Raw genomic sequence first — 16,558 nt, 5'->3', positions numbered from 1 at the left:
AAGTCTGCCCTCGGTATGGAGGGTTGCGCGGCGCCCGGCTGCTCGTGTACTTTTTCCTATTAAATGAGTAAATAAAAGAGGGAAGGAAGAGCACCTCAAGCACCGGCCACTTGCAGGGCGTAGTAGGCAGGACTCAAATCTGCACGGGGAGACCCCAACGGATTTTGAGCTCATCGCCTTAACCGCTCGGCCACGACTACCTGGGAAACCGCATGTCGTCCCCCCCCCCCCCCCCCCCCGCCTTGTGGTTGATTCCGCCACCGCGGATGTCGGTCTCGGTGTAAAAGGTGTGTCCATGGGCGGCCTCTCATTTCCCGTTTCTCGCAAGCTCTTTAGCGCCTCAGCTAATTAGCGACTCTCCTCAGTCACACATCAGGGATCCGCGTCAACATCTCCACCCCTTCCCTTTTGTGCATTCATTCCATGCGCACGCGTACGCCTGCCCGCCCGCCCACGCGCCCTTCTTTCCCCGGTAAGCAGACGCTGCCCACATCCTCGCCCGCCTCCTTCTTAAAGCACATATCAAATTTTGTGGGCTAAGCGAGCCAGATGCAGCCTGCTTCCGTGCTGGAATTCCCTGTCGACCCTGCTACGTCTCCCCTTGCCTTTGAAGGGAGGGTCCACGTGTCGCTGAACAAATGCCAGCGCCTGGGAAAACCAGGTGCTGTAAGCTTTAATTTTTTTTTTTTTTTTTTTCCTCTTCCCCTTTTAAATACCTCAGTGAAACCAAGGTGATGGCTGTGGGAGGAGGCCGCACACCCGTTCAAATTGACGGGGCAGCGGTGGAGAGGGCGGGCGGTTTTTAGTACCTGGGGCTCAACATCAGCGTGGCCAAAACGGCGCGGGAGCGCCTGTCCTTTCTCCGTAGGCCGAACAAGTTCGGCACGCCATCCCGGGTCCGGGCCAATTTCTACAGGGGCCCAGTCGAGAGCATCCTGACCGGCTGCATCGCTGGCCGGTATGGGAGCTGCTCAGCCCAGCATTGTGAGGAAGCGCAGAGGGCGGTGAAGTGGGCACAGCTCCTCGGTGGCTCTGAGCTTCCAAACATCCAGGACATCTACGCAGCCAGGTGCCTTAAGAAGGCCGGGGCTATCCTCAAGGAGCCCAGTCGTCCCGGTCACGCGCTGTTTTCTCTCCTGCCGTCCGCTAAACGTTGGCAGAGCATCTAGTCAAAATCAGACAGACTGCGGGACAGCGTCTATCTCCGGGCTGCTAGACGCCCGGACAGTCGAGCGGCATCCGAATCCAGCAACTCGTCCGGTCTTCGTGAAGTACTCTCGCCTCATAGTTATTGCTCTCACCGGATTTCGATTGCGCTGCACTTCGAGAACGTCAGGTTATTTGTAATCCTGAGGTATGTTCTTACAATTCTGGGGGTTTTTTTTCTCTTTTTTTTTCTTTTTTTTTTTTTTGTTTTTTTCCGCATAAATCACCCTACCGCGCGCGGAAAAAAGACGTTTCGTCGCAGCAACCACTGCTGGATGCTCTATTTATTCCTGTGAATTTGGTGACTAAACCTTTCGCTGACTGACTGACTGACTGAGTGACTCGCGCCACCTGTGCTAAGGTGTCGGGGAAGGCCGCGTTGGCTCCTGCGCCGCCCGGAGGTCGGCGACTCGAGTCGTTCCGCTACGCGCGCCGTCTTCCTTCGACCGGGCGACAGGCCGCGAGCGCGACGGGGCGTTGCGCGGGAGAGGAACGAACTCCTGCCGAGGCAGCGTCACTGCGCCGTCTCCATCGCAGAGTGGCCCGGTCGACTGGCGCGAAGCGGCGCGCTTCCTTCAGAAGTCCCAAAGACGTTTGGTGAGAATCTCCAGCCAGGTGCGAATGCTACGGATGACACGGTTCCGGACAGCTTTCCCGAGGAAGGGGCGCGTGCGCGGCACGGCGCCGGGGCTCGTTGGTCTAGGGGTATGATTCTCGCTTTGGGAGCGAAAGGGCCCGGGTTCAAATCCCGGACGAGCCCCGCGGGCTCCCTGCCCGGCTGCGTCGGAGCCGAGCTGCGCCCGGGCAGGGCAGGGGCTCCCGGCTGAAAGGAGGAGGAGGAGGTGCCGGGCCAGCCCTCCCCTCCGTTGGCCGTGTTCCAGTCAAGGTCGGCAGCGGAGCCTGCTCCCTCGGGGGTGAACCAGCGGCTTCCTTTGGGCCGGAGGGAGGAGCGGCAGCTCCCGCGCGCCACTCTTCCGCGGGGTGGCGGTTTCCTCCGCCAAGGGAGAGCGTTACATCCTCAAAGCGTGAAGCACTTTGCGACTGTCTCTGTCCAGCAAACGCTGCGACGCAAGACCGCTGCTTTGCGGAGGGGAGAAGGTGTCGAGGTGCGTGTGCCGGAGCCGGCTTTGTCCTTCTGCTCGTCCTGAATTTGCACACTTAAGCTTGCTCGCACTTCCCGCGGAGCGCAGGTGTGCCCGGCTAGCTCAGTCGGTAGAGCACGAGACTCTTAATCTCGGGGTCGTGGGTTCGAGCCCCACGCTGGGCGGGAAGGAGGTTCCCTTTTGCGCCGTGAGCCCTGCGACCTGGCACGGGAAAAGCGCGGCTTTCGCTCACTCTTCGGCGACCGGCGCCTCGCGGAATTTGCGGGGTTCCTTCGCAAGCGGAGGATCGCAGCGCGCTCCGCAGGGTCGCAAGAACCCGTCGACGCGCAGCCTTCCCGTGCGGAGTCGGGCGCGCCGCGAGGTCGCCTCCAGCTCGCAGGGAAACGAACGAGAGTGCGCGGACCACGTCGCCTCGAAGCGTCTCTGCCCGGCGGGCGGGCCGGCCAAGGGAAACGTTACGTTTGGAAGACGGCGGGCTTAAAAATAAATAAATAAATAAATAGATCAACAAATGAAGAAATGGCTCGGTACCACGCGGTGGCTCGAAAAGCAAAGTCGAGGGGGGCCGCGGGCGGGGCTCGTTGGTCTAGGGGCATGATTCTCGCTTAGGGTGCGAGAGGTCCCGGGTTCAAATCCCCGACGAGCCCCGCCCGCGAGGTCAGCCGAAGCTCGCGTAGCTGCCTGGGCCCGCTGCCCTTTTGCGTCTCGCCTACGGAGGACCCCCCGTTGCCACTGCCTTCTCGCGCCTGCACGAGGAAGGGTCATACGTGACGATGTCGGCCGCTGACTGCGGCTCAGCGGTCGCTCTGCAGTCCTTCGATCTGTCCCAATCCCCTGCTACTCGCAAAGCGGGCAACTGTCTTGACCTTGCGTTTTCCTGTGGCTCTCCCGTTCTCTCTGTCACGCCGCTGCATGTCTCTGACCACTTCTTCATTTCCTTTCAACCGTCCCTCACCGCTAACTCTTCGTCTCTTCCCTGCACCCGTTGTCGCCCTTCGCCGCAACTTAAAGTCTCTCTCACCTTCCTGCTTTGCCTCTGCTACTCTGGCCGCTCTCCCTTCTGCTCCACAATTCTCAGCTCTATCTACAGATGATGCCACTAACGCTTTCCTCTCTGCCCTGTCTTCCGCCCTCGACTCTCTCTGCCCTGTGTCTTCTAGAGCGGCACGCCCCATCGCTACCCCGTGGCTGTCCGATGCGTCACGTGCTAACAGGACCAAAGTGCGGGCGGCAGAGCGAAGATGGCGTAAGTCCAAAAGTCCGTCGGACCTCGATGCTTACCAGTCACTCTTAGCTGCTTTTCAGTCTGCTGTCTCTTCAGCTAAAACCTCCTTCTTCCGCAAACAAAATACACCCCGCACACTCTCTCTTTGCCACCTTCTCATCCCCTCTGTGTCCCCCGCCACCTCCTCCTCCTCCTCCTCCTCGTCCTCCTCCCCCCTCTTCTCTCACCGCTGAAGACTTTGCTTTGTTCTCTCTGAGACAAAGTCGAAGCGATCGCTGGTAAATTCTCACCATCGACCTGCCCGGTTCGCGCTGGACCTCCCCGCAAAGCCGTCCTCTCCAACTTCAAGCCGCTCTCCGAATCTGAAGTCGCTGACCTCCTGATGTTGCGCCGAGCCACCGCCTGCTCGCTTGATCCGGTCCCGTCATCACTCCTTCAGAACATTTCCCCGCAACTCTCCTCCTTCATCTCCATCACTCTCCTCTGGCTGTTTCCCGGCTGCCTTCAAAAGTGCTCTATCTCATTTCGCCTCTGCTAAAGAAATCCTCCCGGGACCCCAGTCCGGTTCAAAATTACAGAGCGGTCTCTCTCCTCTCCCTCCTGTCCAAAAAAACCCTTGAGCGGGCAGCCTGTGATCAACTCAGCCGGAGCCATCTCCTTGATGGTTGTCAGTCTGGTTTCAAAGTTGGTCACTCCAGCGAGACCGCCCTCCCGGCGGTATCTGACGCTCTCCAAGCCGCTAGAGCTGCCGCCCTCTCCTCGGTCCTCATCCTCCTCGATCTGTCTGCGGCATTCGACGCCGTAAATCACCGGGTTCTACTCTCCCCTCTTAAGCGGCTCGGGATCACAGGTGCGGCACTCACGGGGTTTGAGCCCTACCTCTCTGACAGGTCCTATCAAGCGGTCTGGCGGAGCGCTCGTTCTTCTCCTCTGCCTCTCTCAACCGGTGTTCCGCAGGGCTCGGTATTGGGTCCTCTTCTTTTCTCCGTCTACACCCCCCCCCCCCCCCCCAACGGGTCCGGTCACGGCCTCCCGTGGTTTCAAATACCACCGCTATGCCGACGATACCCAGCTCTTCCTCTCCTTTCCGCCTGGTGCGTCACACACCTCCGTACGCATTGCTGCCTGCCTGTCGGACATCTCTTCACGGATGTATGATCACCGCCTCCAACTCAACCTCTCCAAAACAGAGATTCCTTACCCCTCAGCTGGCCTGCCCTCCTGTCACGACCTCTCGCTCAAACTGGGCGCCTCGCTCCTTTGCTGAGGGTCTGGGAGTTACGACTGATGCGAGCCTGTCATTCTCTCAGCATGTTGAAGCCACAAGCCGGTCCTGCAGACACGTCGTGCAAAAATGTTCCTAGGATCCGTCCCTACCTCACTAGTGACTCCGCCCAACTCCTTGTGCGGGCCATGCTGGCTTCCCGTCTGGACTACTGCAGCTCTCTTCTGTGCGGCCTTCCCGCTAATGCCGTCAAACCTCTGCAGCTTCTGCAGAATGCTGCTGCACGACTTGTGTTTGATTTGCCAAAGCGCTCCCATCTATCTCCTCTACTCGCCTCTCCGCGCTGGCCTCCTGTAGCTGCCCGTATCAGATTCAAAACCCTGGTCACTGTGTGCAAATGCATCATCGGTAGAACTGCTCCCGGCCATTTACAGGACTCGATCAACCGGCACACCCCAGCCGGGCCCCGTCGCTCATCTACTTCTGCTCGCTTGGTGGTCCCGCGCACGAAAGGCAAAGCTCGGAGGTTCTCGGTTCTGGGTCCGTTGTGGTGGCATGACCCTCCCCTGTCACTCAGGACCGCAGAAACTCCGTCTGTTCTCGAGAAGGCTCTGAAAACCCACCTCTTCCAGATCCACTTTGCCCAAGATCTCTTCAGACCATCCGTGGCGTAACCGTTCACGCATCGTAACTCCAGAAGCGTCCCCAGATGCAACCTTCATTCAGCCATTACGCTGGTAAAAATTGGCGTGGGTATCGGGATTTGCCTGTGTCCTATGCACCTACTTGAACGCCGAACCTCGGCGTAGCAAGTGGCAGGGAACAAACTAGGTTTGCTTGAGACTTTGACGTCTGCAGCTATGTCTCCTTCTCTCAACGTAATGCATAAATTGTGCTTTCGCTGAGATGTGCGTCGCTTTGAACAACAGCGCCTGCTAAAAGTGACACAACGGTCATCGGCCCGATCGCAGGTGCTGTTGAGACTGCATGGAGAGAAGAGGCTGACACCCCGGCGGCTTGGCGTCGGGACGACGAGCCCTTCCCCGAACATCAGTGAAACCAAGGCGATGGCTGTGGGAGGAGGCCGCACACCCGTTCAAATCGACGGGGCAGCGGTGGAGAGGGCGGGCGGTTTTTAGTACCTGGGGCTCAACATCAGCGTGGCCAAAACGGCGCGGGAGCGCCTGTCCTTTCTCCGTAGGCCGAACAAGTTCGGCACGCCATCCCGGGTCCGGGCCAATTTCTACAGGGGCCCAGTCGAGAGCATCCTGACCGGCTGCATCGCTGGCCGGTATGGGAGCTGCTCAGCCCAGCATTGTGAGGAAGCGCAGAGGGCGGTGAAGTGGGCACAGCTCCTCGGTGGCTCTGAGCTTCCAAACATCCAGGACATCTACGCAGCCAGGTGCCTTAAGAAGGCCGGGGCTATCCTCAAGGAGCCCAGTCGTCCCGGTCACGCGCTGTTTTCTCTCCTGCCGTCCGCTAAACGTTGGCAGAGCATCTAGTCAAAATCAGACAGACTGCGGGACAGCGTCTATCTCCGGGCTGCTAGACGCCCGGACAGTCGAGCGGCATCCGAATCCAGCAACTCGTCCGGTCTTCGTGAAGTACTCTCGCCTCATAGTTATTGCTCTCACCGGATTTCGATTGCGCTGCACTTCGAGAACGTCAGGTTATTTGTAATCCTGAGGTATGTTCTTACAATTCTGGGGGTTTTTTTTCTCTTTTTTTTTCTTTTTTTTTTTTTGTTTTTTTCCGCATAAATCACCCTACCGCGCGCGGAAAAAAGACGTTTCGTCGCAGCAACCACTGCTGGATGCTCTATTTATTCCTGTGAATTTGGTGACTAAACCTTTCGCTGACTGACTGACTGACTGACTGAGTGACTCGCGCCACCTGTGCTAAGGTGTCGGGGAAGGCCGCGTTGGCTCCTGCGCCGCCCGGAGGTCGGCGACTCGAGTCGTTCCGCTACGCGCGCCGTCTTCCTTCGACCGGGCGACAGGCCGCGAGCGCGACGGGGCGTTGCGCGGGAGAGGAACGAACTCCTGCCGAGGCAGCGTCACTGCGCCGTATCCATTGCAGAGTGGCCCGGTCGACTGGAGCGAAGCGGTGCGCTTCCTTCAGAAGTCCCAAAGACGTTTGGTGAGAATCTCCAACCAGGTGCGAATGCTACGGACGACATGGTTCCGGACAGCTTTCCCGAGGAAGGGGCGCGTGCGCGGTGCTGTGCCGGGGCATGTTGGTCTAGGAGTATGATTCTCGCTTTGGGAGCGGGAAATACTGGGTTCAAATCGCGGACGAGCCCCCTGGGCTCCCTGCTACAGCCGCAGCTCGCCGAGAAATTCCGCGGGAGGTGCTTCGGGAGTACGGGGTGCCGGGCCCACTGCTGCGGGACCAATTGGCCTCCGTAACACGCTGCCGCGTCCGCACACTTGGTGTCAAGTCAAGCCTGTTCAGTAGGGCTTCTGGACTCCGCCGAGCTTGCGCCTTGAGCGCTGCATTTGATACTGTAGACCATAGCATCCTACTGAGTAGACTTGAAAACCCGGCTGGCCTAAGAGGTACCCTTCTGAAGGGGTTTGACTCGCATTTAGCTAACCGTGAGCAATTTGTACTAAAATCTGACGACTGCAGCCCCTCCATCTCAACTGTGGTTCAAGTATGGTGTGCCACAGGGCTCTGTGTTGGGGCCATTACTGTTCTCGCTCTATATGTTACCATTGGCTGACATGATTCGCAAGCACAATGTGAATTTCCATCCGTACGCCGATGGCACGCAGCTACATGTATCGTTTAAACCTGATGATCCGTCACACGTGGTGTCTCCAGCTAACTGTTGTACCAGTATAGAATTATGGATGAGTTTTTAAAAAAAAAAAAAAAGAAAGGGGAAAAAAAAAATTCTGCATCTCTAAATGCCAGTGAAACAGAGGTACTTGTGGTGGGTGGCGATGGCAAAACTCTCGACAGAATCACGCCAGTCTTTACAACAAATGCTATTAGCTTGAAGCGTACGGATTGCGTCAAGGATTTGGGAAGCTGTCATTTGAATCTCATGTAAGCGCTTTGACTGAGTCGCGCTTCCTTCAGTTAAGAAACATAGCTAAGTTACGGCGATTCCTATGCAGCTGGGATGCCGAGAAACTGGTCCGTGCTTCCGTTTCAAGCAGGCTGCACTACTGTAGCGCTTTATTATCGAGCTGTCCGTGCGATACTGTGTCCAGGCTACAGTCGGTACAAAATGCTGCTGCGAGAACTGTCACCGGAACTAGGCAGTGCGACCGTATCGTATGACGCCGCCACTTAAATCGTTACGTTGGCTCCCGGTCGCATTTAGGGTTAATTATAAAATCCTGCTTTTGACCCGTATGGCAATACATGGCATTGCTCCTGCATACCTTTGTGAGATTATTGATTCTCATATCCCAGGGCGATACCTTTGTTCACTGGATGCAGGTTACCTTAAAGTGCCTGTGATCAACGAGCCCTCGGTAGGAGGCCGTGCCTTTCGTTACTGAGCGCCCGCACTGTGGAATACTTTGCCAGTTACCGTCAGAAATGCCCCGTCTGCTTCTGTCCTCAAGTCGAGACTAAAGACTTCTTACACGTTCGCTCAGGCATTCCGCCTCGAAACGCGATTCCGCTTGCCTGCGTTTGTTTTGACCACCCGTCATACAAACGCACGCGTAGCACGCAGAGGCGGCCGGGGGAGGGGGGCAGAGATGGGGGGCGAGGCAGCCGCAGCTGGGGTTGATTGCACCCCCTACTTCTTCTTCTTCTTCTTCTTCTTTTTCTTCTTCCCCGGTGCCCAGCAGTGAGGGAGGGAGACGGAGGAGGAGAGCGGATCCACGCAGACGAGCACGGGCGCGAATTCGAACCCGAGCCCGGCGACGACGCCGCCCGGACCGACCCAAGGCCCCTAGCCCCTCCCGACCCGCACGAAGCCCACCCGACCAGTTCCCTATTCCCCCTTTTCCATCCCCTTCCTTCTCCCTGATCCGTGACGGAACGAAACCCCTTCACGGACAGGCGCCGCGTCTGTGCTCACCTGCCTCGTCTGTTGCAGTGGCGCCGAAACCCGGGAGCCAGCGAGACGGGCAGAGACCGGCTGGAGCGCATTCTCCAGTGGATGCTGCAGCAGCAGCAGCAGCAGCAGCAGCAGCAGGAGTCGCCGCACGCGATCGTAGCGGTCCGGCTCGCAGAGCGCCGGGCCCTGGTGGAAGCCCTGGCCGCCCCTCGTGGACCGCCCGATCCATATCCTTACCCATAACCCTAAGCCTATCCGAATCACTTTCCCAGAACAAGCGGTCACTTTGCGGCTATCCCTGTCCCTGTCACCGTTTTCGACCCGAAACCGATCCCTATCCTTATGCCTATCCGTAACCCTCACCCGACCTATAAACCTAACCCTACACCTATCCCTATCACTTTCCTCAACCCAACCCTCTCTCTGAGCCTAAGCCCATCCTTATTCCTGTCCCCATTCCTATCCTTATCGCCATATCGGGGTCCAGTTCCCTGGTGGAAGTCACCGAGGTAGCTGGAAAGCTCCACAGTGGCAAAGCACCGGGGTGGGGGCGGGCGAGATTTTCCCGGAACCGCTTAGGGCCCTGGATGTTGTGGGGCCTGTCATGGCTGACACGCCTCTGCAATGTTGCACGGACCTCGGGGACGGTGCCTTTCGGATTGGCAAACTGGGCAGGCGGTCGCTGTCTCTCAGAAAGGGGGCGGGAGAGCGTGCTCCGGCCGTCGGGCCGTCGCACTTCTCGGCCTCCCTGGGAAAGTCCGTGCCAGGGTGCTGGAAAGGAGGCTCCGGCCGACAGCTGAACCTCACATTGACGAGGAGCAATGCGGGCTCCGTCCAGGCCGTGGAGCCGCGGACCAGCTCTTTACCCTCTCGCCGATAACCGAGGGGCCACGGGAGTTCGCTAATCCGGTCTACACGTGTTTGTTCCGCGGACTTGGAGGAGGCCTACGGCCGCGTTCGCCGAGAAATTCCGCGGGAGGCGCTTCGGGAGTACGGGGTGCCGGGCCCACTGCTGCGGGGCCAATCGGCCTCCGTAACACACCGTAACACACTGCCGCGTCCGCACACTCGGCATCAAGTCAAGCCCGTTCAGTGGGGCTGCTGGACTCCGCCGAGCTTGCGCCTTGCCCCCCGCTCCCGCTTGTGGTCTTCGTGGGCAAGCGCATCGAGGCGCAGCCGAGGTCAGGAGGAGGGCATTCTGCGTGAGGGCCGGAAGGTGATGCCTCCGCTTTTTTTTGTTGCGGACGACGTCGTCCTTTCGGCGGTGTCTCACGGAGGCCTCCGGCACGTGCTGGAACGGTGTGCAGCCGAGCGTGACGCGGTCGGTACGAGGATCGGCACCTCCAAGTCTGAGTCCGTGCCTCTCTCACGGAAAAGTAGGGCAATGCCCCCCTTCAGGTGAGGGGAGAACATTTGCCCCAGGTGGAGGAGTTTCAGCGTCTTGGGGTCTCATTCACGGGCGAGGGTGATGATGCAGCAATGCGGTCGCCGTGCCGGGCTGTAGCGGCGAACGGGGAGCGGAGCGGTAAGGCGAAGCTCTCTATTCGCCGGTCGGCCGGCCTACGTCCCTACCCTCAACCAAGCTCGTGAACTCTGGGTGATGGGCGAAAAGAATGAGATCACGGGTACAAGCGGCTGAAATGAGACTTTTCGCCGCAGGGTGGTGGGACTCACTCCCCGCGACAGGGCGAGGAGCTCGGCCATCCGGGAGGGACTCGGAGTAGAAGCCGCTACTCCTCCACGTTGAGAGGGGTGCCAGTTGAGGTGGTCTGGGAGCCCGCTAAGGGTGTGCCTTGGGCGCCTCCCCTTTGGGGCTATATCAGGCACGGCCGACCGGGACGAGACCCCGGGGTTGGCCCAGGACCCGCCGGAGAGGCGGCATCTCACCGTTGTCCTGGGAGGGGCTGGGGAATCGCCCGGCTTGAGCTGGAGGAAGTTGCGAGGGAGAGGCACGTCCACTCTCCCCTGCTCTCCTTATTGCCACCGCGACCCTCGAAGGACAGGCGCGCAACAAAAAAAGAAACAGACCCCTGCGGGCTTAACGGCGGCGTAGCAAGCACGGCTAGGGTAAGACCCGCGAGCTCCCCATCAGGGAATCGAACCCTGGTTTCCCCCATGAAAAACAGGGACACTTGCCACTATACTAAGGAGGAGGCAGCTGCAGGCAGGCAGGCCTTCTCTTTCTCGGTGCCACTCGAAAGCACTCCCCGGGAGCGCGTCAGCCTCCCCAAGCCGCGCGAGCAGGGCTAGTGTGCAGTGTCAGGATGGCCGAGTGGTCTAAGACGCTGCATTCAGGTCGCTGTCTTCGTGGGAGGCGTGAGTTTGAGTCCCACTTCTGACAGCTTTCTGGAAAGTGTTCAGCTAGTGCCTGGTGGCGGAATCAATTACGAGGCGGGGGCTGTCCGGCTTCCCAGGTAGTTGTGGCCGAGCAGTTAAGGCGATGGGCTTGAAATCCGTTGGCGTCTCCTGTGCAGGTTCGAGTCCTGCTGACTACACCCTGCAAGTGGCTGGTGTTTTTCCTTCCCTCTTTTATTTACTCATTTAATAGGAAAAAGTACACGAGCAGCCGAGCGCTGCGCAACCCTCCATACCGAGGGCGGACTTCCAGCCGGACTTGGTGGCGCACGGCTGTGACCTTCGCGTCCGGGAGACTGAGGTTGCCGCACTGCTTGAGGCGGGGTATTTGCGTGTGCCATGGCCAACGGGAGTCCTGGTGACAGTCAGCGTCGACACGGTGGCCGAACACCTAACACACATAAGTTAAGTGCTCGGTTGCCACCTAGCCAATGGCCTCTTCGTCAAGGGGGAGAAATGATTTTTTCACCAGGAGCGGGTATCTTTCCTGGGCTACGTCCTTGGTCCTGACAGGGTGGAAATGAATCGGCTAAGGTCCAGGCAGTGCTGGATTGGCTCCGTCCGACCACTGTGAAGGCTCTATAACGCTTCTTGGAGTTTCTGTACTTTTACCGCCGATTCATTTGTGGATTCAGCAACCTCACGGCACCCCTCACCTCAATACTCAAGGGTAAACAGTCCCAGCTCTCAGGGTCTAAAGAAGCCTGTCAGGCTTTCCAGGGTCTCAAGGGATGGTTCACAACCACCCTGATACTTAAGCATCCTGACCCGTCACTGCCATTTGTAGTAGAGGTTGATACCTCAACCGTAGGGGTTGGAGCGGTTGTGTCACAGAGGCGAGGAACACCAACCAAACTTTTCCCATGTGTATACTTCTCCTGTAAATTGTTGACTGCCGAACGTAATCACGACATTGGTAACAGGGAACTGTTAGCGATTAAACTGGTGCTAGAGGATCAATCTGCAAGTCTGTTAGGCTCTTTTTTTTTTTTTTTTTTACCATATTCAGGTTCACTGTCTCTTACTGTCCCGGTTCCAGGAACATCAAGGCAGATGCCCTGTCTAGGCTGTATGACAAGGACCCGAGTCCAGACACACCTGAGCCCACCCTGCCCAGCACCTGCTTTGTGGCCCCCATTCGTTGTCAGTTCGCGCAGGACCTTCAACAGACCCAGACGGAGGAACCCAGTCCGCCCGACACCCTCAAAGGTAAAGAGTACGTTCCTCCCAAGATGCGGCCCCAGCTACTCTATTGGGCTCACAACACCCCAGCAGCCGGCCATCCAGGGGCTCGACGGACACTTGCTCTGCTCGAGAAGAAATACTGGTGGCCCTCTCTTCGGGAGGATGTACAGGAATTCGTGGAGGCATGCGAGGTATGTGCCCAGTGTAGGACCTCGAACCAAAAACTTGCAGGGCTGTTGGAGCCACTTCCAGTACCAGCCAGGCCGTGGTCTCATGTAGCGGTGGGCTTTCTGACAGACCTACTGCCCTCGTGCTGTTGGACAGGTTCTCTAAGTCATGTCGTCTGCTTCCTTTGCCCCAACTCCCCACTGCCCTGGCCACAACTGAGCTTCTATTTTGTAATGTCTTCTGGATCTTCGGGTTACCCAAGGATATTGTCTCCGACCGGGGTCTTCAGTTCATGTCCAGGGAATGGAAAGTGTTCTGGCAGAAGCTCGGCGTATCTGTGAGCCTGACTTCAGGATACCATCCTCAGGCCAATGTACAAGTGGAGCGTCTGAACCAGGACCTTGGCTGCTTCCTGAGGAGCTACTGTGGAAAGGACTAAGACCAGTGGTCATGTTTCCTGCCCTGGGCCGAGCATGCCCATAATTCCCTGTCTCATTCCTCCACAGGCCTGTCCCCTTTCCAATGTGTCCTAGGTTACCAGCCTCCCTTGTTCCCCTGGCACCCTGCTTCCTCAGAGGTCCCTGCAGTGGATTCCTGGTACCTGGAGAGCAATGGGTATGGCTGTCCACTAGAGACATTTGCCTGAAACTACCCCCCAAGAAGCTCAGCCCCTGGTTTATAGGCCCATATAAAATCCTTCGGAGGATCATCCCTGTCATTTACCAGCAACACTTGCCACCGCATTTGCGTATCAACCCCACGTTTCATGTCCCCATTCTCAAGCCCTACAGTACTTCCATGCTTCAAGTGGCCTGGGGTGAAGCAACACCCCCTCCACTGGACGTGGATGGGGATGAGGTCTACACCGTTTGCAACCTCCTGGATTCCAAGCGCCGACGTGGGGGGCTGTACTATCTGGTGGACTGGGAGAGGTATGGTCCTGAGGAACACAGCTGAGTGCCAGCTCGCAACATCCTCCACCCATCTCTCATTGCTGATTTCCACCGGGACCATCCGGACATGCCGGCACCCCATCCCAGGGGCCGCCCTCCTTCCAGGCACTGCAGGGTGGCTGGAGCCGCTTGTAGGGTGGGGGGTACTGTCACGTCCATGCCCGCATCTCAACTGACAGCACCTGATTAACCCGCTCACCATGTGAAAGACCCTCTTCAGCTCCCATACCTTTGCGGAATTTCATCTGAGACAACCGTCCACTTGCGTCATGTCCTGCACTTCTTCATGCCTTGTTTCCTGTCTCCATTCTCTGGTTTTCGACCCTTTACTTCATCCCCTGACTACATCCTTGGATCCTCGCTCCCACTCTGACCGCCGATCGACCAACCCTTTGCCTGTCCCCGACAATGAGAATTCGCTGGACCCCTCAGTTCCAGACAAACGATCCTGCACTTGGGAACAACCGTCCCGGATTCCTCAGTTCCATGTGACACAATAGCAAATTCTGGGTTCTGTATTTTACTGGTATGAGTTATTCTGCGTAGCACAATAATGCACAAACTGACATACCTGCACTCTGCTCCCCCAGAGTAGGAGTATATGTGGACTGTGTGTCCAGCACTCTGTCCTTCTGTAGCGTCTCCTCTGGTGAACTGACCCTCCTGTACAGGTTCACCTCCATATTCACTGAGCCCCTCTGTCCTATGTTTAAGGTTTGGGGATCAAACTCCTCTGTGTCCCTGTGTGACCTGTAAAAGATGCCAGTGTCCTGGGTCTGTTTTCTTTTAATACTACTGTTTTATTGTTGGTATGACTTAGACCAGCTGTATTTATTTTGTTTTATTTTAATGTTTCTTTCAGACCCAGAAGATGTGCTGTCCCGACCTAGAAGCGCTCTTCATCAACTGTAAGCCTTTCTACTTGCCGCGGGAGTTTTCCTCATTTATTCTCGTGTTTACATTCCACCGCAAGCATGCGTGAACGCAGCGCTGCAACAGTTGGCCGATCAGATCACAGACACAGAGCAACAGCACCCGGACTCTGTTATAATCATTCTCGGGGACTTTATTAAAGCAAATCTCTCCTGTGAACTGCCAAAATACAGACAGCACGTTACTTGTTCTACCAAAGACAGTAATATACTGGACCACTGTTACACCACAATAAAGGATGCATATCACTCTGTCCCACGGGCAGTTTTGGGGCTCTCTGATCACTGCCTGGTTCATCTTATACCGACCTACAGGCAGAAACTGAAATCAGCTAAACCTGTAATACACACACACACATTATCAGAACCGCTTGTCCCTTACAGGGTCACGGGGAACCGGAGCCTACCCGGCAACACAGGGCGTAAGGCCGGAGGGGGGAGGGGACACACCCAGGACGGGACGCCAGTCCGTCGCAAGGTACCCCAAGCGGGACTTGAACCCCAGACCCACTGGACAGCAGGACTGCGGTCCAACCCACTGCGCCACCGCACCCCCCAAACCTGTAATAAGGACTGTTAAAAGATGGACTGAGGAAGCAGAGCAGGACTTACAAGCCTGCTTCGAGTGCACCGATTGGAGTGTCTTTGAGGCTGCTGCTAGCGACCTAGATAGGACACAGACTCTGTAACATCATATGTCAGTTTCTGCGAGGATATGTGCATCCCTACCAGGACTCGTTTAACATACGACAATGACAAACCGTGGTTCACTGCAAAACTCAGACAGCTTCATCAGGCCAAAGAAGACGCCTACAAGAACAGGGACGGAGTCTTGTATAAACAGGCCAAAAACCCACTGGCAAAGGAGATCAGAGTGGCTAAGAGAAACTACTCTGAAAAGCTGAAGAAACAGTTTTCAGCCAATGATCCTGCATCAGTGTGGAAAGGCCTGAAAGACATCACCAACTACAAGACACCATCCCCCAGCACCGTGTCAACTCAACAACTGGCCGACAATTTGAATGAGTTTTATTGCAGGTTTGAAAAACCCTGCCTCATACCCCACACCCATTCTGACCCTCTCTCCACGCATCAACACCTCCAGTAACCCCCACCTTCCCCCCTCCTGCACCTTTAATCTGTGAAGAGGAGGTGTGTCGGGTCTTCCGCAAACAGAAGACAAGGAAAGCACCAGGCCCAGACGATGTCTCACCAGCCTGCCTAAAATCCTGTGCTGACCAGCTGGCCCCTATCTTCACAAAGATCTTCAACAGACCACTGGAGCTGTGCGAAGTCCCTTCCTGCTTCAAACGCTCCACCATCATCCCCATTCCGAAGAAACCCAAAATCACAGGACGTAATGACTACAGACCTGTCGCCTTAACGTCTGTGGTCATGAAGTCATTTGAAAGACTGGTGTTGGCCTACCTGAAGGACATCACTGGACCCTTGCTGGACCCCCTGCAGTTTGCTTATTGAGCAAACAGGTCTGTGGATGATGCAGTCAACATAGGACTGCACTACATCCTGCAACATCTGGAGAAACCAGGGACTTATGTGAGGATCTTGGTCATGGACTTCAGCTCGGCCTTCAACACCATCATCCCACACCTCCTCCTGTCCAAATTAACCCAACTCTATGTGCCCACCTCCATCTGTCGGTGGATCACCAACTTCCTGACAGACAGGCAGCAGCTAGTGAGACTGGGAAAATGTTCATCCAATACTTGCACGATCGGTACTGGCCCCCTCCAGGGATGTGTGCTCTCCCCACTGCTCTTCTCCCTGTACACCAACGACTGCACCGCTAATGACCCCTCTGTCAAACTCCTGAAGTTTGCAGACAACACCACACTTATTGGCCTCATCCGGGATGGTGACGAGTCTGCTTACAGGCAGGAGGTCCAAGAGCTGGCTGTCTGGTGCAGTCATAACAACCTGGAGCTGAACACGCTCAAAACAGTGAAGATGATTGTGGACTTTAGGAGAAACACCTCAGCATTATCCTATCCCCACTCACCATCATGAACAGCACTGTGGCAACAGTAGAGTCATTCAGGTTCCTGGGCACCACCATCTCACAGGACCTGAAGTGGGAGTTCCACATAGACTCCATTGTGAAGAAGGCCCAGGAACTTTACCTTCGCCAGCTGAGGAAGTTCAACCTGCCACAGGAGCTACT

General features: G+C 56.8%; 3 non-coding genes across 3 annotated transcripts; all 3 read left to right on the top strand.

Annotated features, from left to right (window-relative positions):
- The first annotated feature begins 1,894 nt into the window (after positions 1-1,894).
- Positions 1,895-1,966, top strand: trnap-ugg (transfer RNA proline (anticodon UGG)). Its single transcript has one exon. It is a non-coding gene; the product is annotated as a tRNA-Pro (tRNA).
- A 434-nt stretch (positions 1,967-2,400) lies between these two features.
- On the top strand, positions 2,401-2,473 carry trnak-cuu (transfer RNA lysine (anticodon CUU)). Its single transcript has one exon. It is a non-coding gene; the product is annotated as a tRNA-Lys (tRNA).
- A 411-nt stretch (positions 2,474-2,884) lies between these two features.
- trnap-agg (transfer RNA proline (anticodon AGG)) lies at positions 2,885-2,956 on the top strand. Its single transcript has one exon. It is a non-coding gene; the product is annotated as a tRNA-Pro (tRNA).
- The last annotated feature ends 13,602 nt before the right edge of the window (positions 2,957-16,558 follow it).

The sequence above is a fragment of the Scleropages formosus genome, unplaced genomic scaffold, assembly GCF_900964775.1.
Source record: "Scleropages formosus unplaced genomic scaffold, fSclFor1.1, whole genome shotgun sequence".
Classification (NCBI taxonomy): Eukaryota; Metazoa; Chordata; class Actinopteri; order Osteoglossiformes; family Osteoglossidae; genus Scleropages; species Scleropages formosus.
This window is presented reverse-complemented; position numbering and strand designations above follow the sequence as displayed.